The 7,142-nt window shown below is 38.9% G+C and overlaps 1 long non-coding RNA gene across 1 annotated transcript; it reads left to right on the forward strand.

The window, feature by feature from the left end:
* Window positions 1-1,286: 1,286 nt before the first annotated feature.
* On the forward strand, window positions 1,287-3,128 carry LOC140841363 (uncharacterized). The gene is made up of 3 exons (XR_012120142.1): window positions 1,287-1,489; window positions 2,088-2,136; window positions 2,853-3,128. It is a non-coding gene; the product is annotated as an uncharacterized lncRNA (long non-coding RNA).
* Window positions 3,129-7,142: the final 4,014 nt, after the last annotated feature.

Below are 7,142 nucleotides of genomic sequence, written 5' to 3' on the forward strand. Positions count from 1 at the left end.
GAAAGCGCATGGGAGGAGGTTGGAAAACTTTGAAATATCTAGGGGTGCAGACTTACCACAAGACCCCCTCATCAGCTTTGGCCCGGAAGACCTCCGAGGCATTGTGACTCCACATAACGATGCCTTGATGGTGATGGCCATCATTGCCAATTATGATGTGGCGAGGATATTTATTGATAATGGAAGCTCCGTGAACGTCTTGTTCAAGAGCCTATTGGATCAAATGAATATGGAAAATTTTGAGTTTGAGCCGGTATCCACCCCGCTGTATGGGTTTGCAGGGCACGCCATCCCGTCTTTGGGTCAGATTGTTCTTCCCCTATCCTTGGGGATTGATCCTCGGCGGGTAACAAAAATTATAGCCTTAACTGTGGTAGATACTCTGTCAGCGTATAATGGAATTCTAGGACGGCCATCCTTGAAAGCTTTTAGAGCCGTAGCTTCCACTTATCATCAGAAGCTTAAGTTTCCTGTGGGAAAAGGAGTTGAAGTCTTGTGCGGGGAAATAAAACCCGCGCGTCGATGTTATGAAGGGGTAGTGAGGGAGGAGGGGAAAAGAGCGCGTTTGGAGGTTAACATTATTAGGAAAGGAAGAAGTGTGTGACTTGGTCCTGTTGAAGGTACAAGAAGAGCAGAGGAGAAAGATGGACCCAGAGCGGGATGGTCTTTTCAGAGAGATTGAGAAATTTAATTCTGGAGCTTATTAATTGGAGAATGCACAAGGCAAGGTTTTAAGGAGTCCCTGGAATGCTTACCACTTTAGGCAATATCATTCTGGATTTTATCGTTGATGTATTTCATCTTTGTATTTTCCCATGTAATCAGTTGGAATTCAATAAAATAAAGTTCTTCTTTTCAATTCATGAATATTGGTGTATTATGAAAGTGAGTGTAAGGCCCTGTAATTAATTATCCGGTAATTTGGCATAATTAGAATAATTATTGAGTTGTAAATTAAAATAATTATTTATGCCAAATAAGTTTAAGAAGTGTGTTAAAAATATGTATTTTAGAATATCGGAGAATTTAACGATATAAAATACATATAGGTTTAAATAACCCACGAGAGCAAATAAATACAGAACGGGATAAATGGGCTTGAGTTACTATTTTAGTAACCAAATAGACAAGATATATATATATATATATATATATATATATATATATATATATATATATAGACACACACACACACACATATACATACACACAACTTACCAAATAAGAGAAGGAAGAATCGAGAGAAAAGGAAAGAAAGAAGAAAGAAGCTTTCCCCCAAACCCCATTCCCGTCACTTGTGTAGTGGCTGCGGGAAAATCGCGATATCTCCTCCGTCCAGCGTCTAAATCTCAATCAGTCTGAAGGGATGTCTTACTAACATCCTAGGCTTCGATTCAAGACAGAAATCTCGAAGTTTGAGCAAGGATTCAGGTAGATCTAAGTTGCTGTTCCGGTGCTCTGTTTCTGCACGAATTCTTCCAGTTTTGGGGTGAGATTTTTGAGTTGCTGCGATTTTTACAACTTAAATTTGTAGAAATGACCTAAATAAACTTTTTATTCGTTTACGTTTTCTTTTTATAGCCGCTGGAATCATCAAATTTCGATAAAAACCGGATTTGTTATGATTTTTCTACCAAATGTGCAAAAATCGAATTCTGCAAGTGTGTTGTGCAGGACACCTACTGTAATTCGAGTTTTTGTCAATTATGCGCTCGGATTCTGGACTTGTGTTTCAAATAAGAGTTGTAGATCTATATGTTGTCTTCGTAATGATATAAGATTCCTTAAATTCAATTAAGAATTGAGCACGTTATGCATGTTTTTTTGGAACTGCTCAGTGTATGAGATTCTGTTCGCGAATTTGGAAGTAGCAGTGTGTTCTTGAAAATTCTGAGAATAATCTACTGAGATTCTGAAGATGGTTTCAACTAAAGAAACTTAGATAATTGAGTTATCTTTGATTTCCATTTGAATGATATTGATTTGAGTTAATATTGAGCAAGATACGAATTTTATGCTTTTTTGTGCCAAATCGGACATTGGTATGTAATGTAGTTTTTATGATCGGCTTATTGTGGTTTGTTTAGGCCGAGAGTCTTGAAGAAAAGTTGATATTGGAGTTTCAAGTTGGTATAGGTATGTTACAGCTCGGTAACAAACGGCGGTAAAACATAAATTATGTTTAATTGTCATTCTGTGTTACATGGATTGTGTTTATGACTTGTTGACTGTTGTAAATTGTTAAATGCCTTCGTTGTGATATATTTTTATTATTGTGACATATTATTGGCATTTAGCATAGGGCATACTGTTATGAAATTCATGTTGAGCCCTATCGTTCTTGTTAGCCGTTGTTGATATCCGTTGTTATCTGGCACTGTTGTTTATCTCGGGATCATAGTGTGGCTTAAAGGCCTATACACATGAGATCGTAGATGTGATTGAAAAATCCCTTGGTTAGTGTAGCCTTTTGAGGTGAGCGATGGGATTGTGTCATCTAGTTCGTTTTGTTGTCTCATCCTGTTATATCGTATCAGCTGTATGGAAGCCGAGTCAGGGGTGTTATTCAGCACAGCTTGGCATACCTCGCATACTTGGCAGGGCGGTTTAGTTGCATGACGATTTAGCTACCATGTGTTGTTGCTCGAGCATTATTCCAGTTGTTATCGTACCGTTTGTTGGCTCCTGTTATCCCGATTATTCGTTGAGCCTTTCATGCATTGCATATTACATTTTATTATATGATTATGCATGATTTATTTTATTGTTGTTATTGTTGGACTGTTTCATAGAATCTTAACCTCAGTTGTTTTCTGGGGGGCTGCTGTGGTTGCTATTGGGAACCGTGGTAGAACTCCCGAGTCGTTGTGCTGCATCAGGCCGAGGTTCCGCCAGTGGAGCTCGGGATTGAGGTTGGATTGCTTGGTTTTAGTTCGTTGGAGTCTCCCAGCTCGCATTTTTTGTTTTCTTGGAGTTGCGTCAGTTATGTGTCGTATTTTATTTGCCGGGGAGATGCCCCGAGTATCTGTATGGGTGTTTGACATGTTATTATTTAGTTTGGATCAGTTTTAGTATATTTTAAAAACTTGCCGGCTTAGTTGAATTGATGTTTGAGAATTGTTGATGTGTGCCTGGCCGGTACTTGCATGGGACTGTATATGTTTATCGCAGCGTTAGTTTTGAGTCATTTTATTATTTTCTGATGCTTGAGTTTTTCGGGATGTCTTATTTACGCGGAGGTCATGCCGAAATTTTTCTTGGCACTGAGGTCCGTTTTAAATTATTTTAAACCATTTCCGCTGCAAATCTAAATCAAACCATTATTGTTTGATCATTACTTGTCATTAGAATAAATGAGCCTCACATCTTGGTATCAGAGCGTAAACTAGGATACGCTTGAACTAGAGTCTAGGACACTTGGAGTCTTGTCACTAAAATGGTTGTTGCGCATGAGTATGCTACTTGACAACATATTTATGTGGTTATATGTTTTGTTTACTTCCATTCTAATTGTTTTGGTGTTTTATCGTATAGAATGGAGGGAGGTGGAGAAAATCATGTTGATGAGATTCCTCTAGCTCGAGGTCGAGGTCGTGGATGTGGTAGATCTCGTGTCCATGTTGTTGATGATACTTTTTTTGAGCAAGCTGCTGATCATCTAGACGAGCTTAGGATGGATGAGTTAGTTGCGCATTTCCATTCTATGAATCCACCTCGATTCAATGGTTCTGAGGGAGCTAAGAATGCAGAACTGTGGATTTCTGAGATTGAGGAATTGTTTGATTTGATTGAGTATCCTTCACAGCGTCGATTGAGATTAGTTGTGCATCAGTTGAAAGATCATGCTAAAATGTGGTGGTCTACTACATCGATGACTTTAGGTGCTCAGAGGATTGTTCCATCGTGGGATATATTCAAGCTGAAGTTTAAGGAGAGTTACCGTCCTCCATCATTTTACAGTTCTAAAGCTTCGGAGTTTCATAACTTGAAGCAGGGCGATATGTCAGTTGCGGAGTATGCGGATACTTTTTATGCTATGCTTAGATATGCTCCTCATGTTGGTGCGAGTCAAGTTGCTGTCGTTGAAAGTTTCATTGAAGGATTGAAAGATCATCTTCACCCTTTTGTTTCTACCGGTAAGCCACTGAATTATCTTGAAGTAGTGGAAATAGCAAAAAAGGCTGAAGCTAGTCTTAAGAGGAGTGGCAATCAAGCTCCTACCCAACATCATCAGTCGGGGAGACAACAATACAGTTCATCTGGTTCTGCATCTCTTCGTCCACGTGGGAAGCAATTTAAGAAGCTTGGTTCTAGTTCTTCGAGTTCAGGGAGTTCAGGAAACCGTGGGGGATATTGCTATAGTGGACCTTACTGTGATCATTGTGGAGGCAAGCGTTCCAGTAATCAGTGTGTTGGATTTCAAGGGGTTTGCAATGTTTGTGGTCGGCCGGGTCATTTTGCTAGAGTTTGTCCTATTAAGACGGGGAAATCAGCCCAGGCAGGTAGTGAAGCTCAAAGTAATAGATTCCCAGCAACGTCACAGTCTTCCCACCAGCCTAGTCGCCCTTCACATCAGTCCAGAGGGCAAGGTGGTCAACAGAACCAATGTGCCAGAGATTCGTAGTTTCATGGGTTTAGCTGGTTATTACCGGAGATTTATCGAAAATTTCTCAACGGTTGCTAGACCTATCACTCAACTGACTCAGAAAAATCAGAGATTTATTTGGTTTGAAGAATTTGAGTCAAGTTTGTCGAGTTGAAGAAGAGATTGACTTCGGCACCAGTTCTTACCATCCCAAGTGGTTCTGGAGGATTCGTTGTTTGTACCAATGCATCAAATCTAGGATTAGGTTGTGTACTGATGCAGCATGGCAGAGTTGTGGCCTATGGTTCTCGTCAGTTGAAACCGCATGAGTCTAAGTATCCTGTTCACGACTTGGAATTGGCTGCTATTGTTTTTGCTCTCAAGATATGGAGGCATTATTTGTTTGGGGAGCAATTTGTAATCTATTCTGATCACAAGATTTTGAAGTATCTGTTCTCTCAGTCATATTTGAATATGAGACAGAGACGTTGGATGGATCTTTTGAAAGATTACGATTGTGAGATACATTATCATTTGGGAAAAGTTAATGTCATTGCTGATGCTTTGAGTCGTAAGGTTGTTGATGTTAATTTATCCTCTATTCTTGTTTCTAAGTTACGAGACGATATTTGCACCTCTGGGTTGGATTTTCAAATCCAAGGTAATGCCGTTTGTTTGTCTCAGATTTCTATTGAGCCAGAGTTGATTCAGATTGTAAAGTCAGCTTAGAAAATTGATGATCGAGTTCTAAAATCTTATGAGTTAGTATCTCCAAGACACCAATCTGGTTTCACAATTCACTTAGATGATTCTCTTCGGTTGAATGGTAGATTGGTTATCCCAGATATTACTGAATTGCGTACAGACATCCTTAAAGAAGCTCATTGTACTCGACATAGTATCCACCCAGGAGGAAGGAAAATGTATCATATTCTACGGCCTCAGTTTTGGTGGAAGAATATGAAAAAGGATGTGGCTAAGTTTGTGTTCCGTTGTCTGATCTATCAACAAGTCAAAGCAGAACGAATGAGACCTAGAGGATTACTGCATATTCTTGAGGTTCCTCAGTGGAACTGGGAGCACGTGGCTATGGATTTTGTCACGTATTTGCCATGTACTTCTCGTTATTTCGATGCCATTTGGGTGATTGTCGACAAGTTATCTAAATCGGCGCACTTTAATCCGTATGATAGGACATATTCGTACAAGGAAATAGCTCATCTGTATATTGAAAATGTTGTGAGACTTCATGGAGTTCCAGTTGAAATAGTCTAAGATCGTGACCCCAGATCCACATCAAAATTTTGGACTAGTTTCCAAAAATAATTGGGTACACGGCTTGCGATGAGTACTGCTTACCATCCTCAGACAAATGGTCAGACAGAGCGTACAATCCAGACACTCGAGGATCTGCTTCAAGCTGTAGTCATGGATTTTAAAGATAGTTGGCAGGAAGCTTTACCACTGGTATAATTTTCATATAACAACAGTTTCCATGTGACTATTGGTATGGCTCCTTTTAAAGCTTTGTACGGCAGAAGATGTCGATCACCTCTTTCTTGGGATGAATTTGGTGAGAAGCAGTTGACTGGACCTGACATTGTTCAGGAAATGCATGATAAGTCCAATTGATTCGTCAGAGAATGAAAGTTGCCCAAGATCGGCAAGCTAGTTATGCTAATAGACGTCGTCGACCTCTAGAATTTCAAATTGGAGATTTTGTATTTCTGAGGATCTCTCCGTTTAGAGGTGTTGTTCGTTTTTGCATGAGGGGTAAGTTATCACCTCGTTTCGTTGGCCCCTACGAGATTGTTGAGCGTATTGGTACTTGCGCTTATCGTTTGGATTTGCCCCAGTCATTGTCTGGCATCCACGATATTTTCCATGTTTCTATGTTGCGTAAGTATGAGCCCGATCCGTCTCATGTGATTCAGCCTGATGAGGTTGAACTCGACCCTTCTCTGTCGTATACTGAGTATCTTGTTTGTATCTTGGATCATAAAGATAAAGTTTTACGCAATAAAGTTATACCACTTGTACGAGTTCATTGGTCGAGGCATGGTGTAGAACAATCAACGTGGGAAGCAAAAGAGAAGATGAGAACGTGTTATCCATATCTGTTTGATTCTTAATATTGTATTTTTGATTTTGTATCGTGTGTAAGATGTATGTGTATAAACAGAAATTTCGAGGACGAAATTTGTTTTAAGGGGTGAAGAAGTGTAAGGCCCTGTAATTAATTATCCGGTAATTTGGCATAATTAGAATAATTATCGAGTTGTAAATTAAAATAATTATTTATGCCAAATAAATTTAAGAAATGTGTTAAAAATATGTATTTTAGAATAATGGAGAATTTAACGATATGAAATATATATAGAGTTTAAATAAGACACGAGAGCAAATAAATACAGACCGGGATAAATGGGCTTGAGTTACTATTTTAGTAACCAAATACACATGATATATATATATATATATATATATATATATATATATATATATATATATATACATACACAACTTACCAAATAAGAGAAGGAAGAATCGAGAGAAA

Source organism: Primulina eburnea, chromosome 9, assembly GCF_022965805.1.
Source record: "Primulina eburnea isolate SZY01 chromosome 9, ASM2296580v1, whole genome shotgun sequence".
NCBI classification, from domain to species: domain Eukaryota; kingdom Viridiplantae; phylum Streptophyta; class Magnoliopsida; order Lamiales; family Gesneriaceae; genus Primulina; species Primulina eburnea.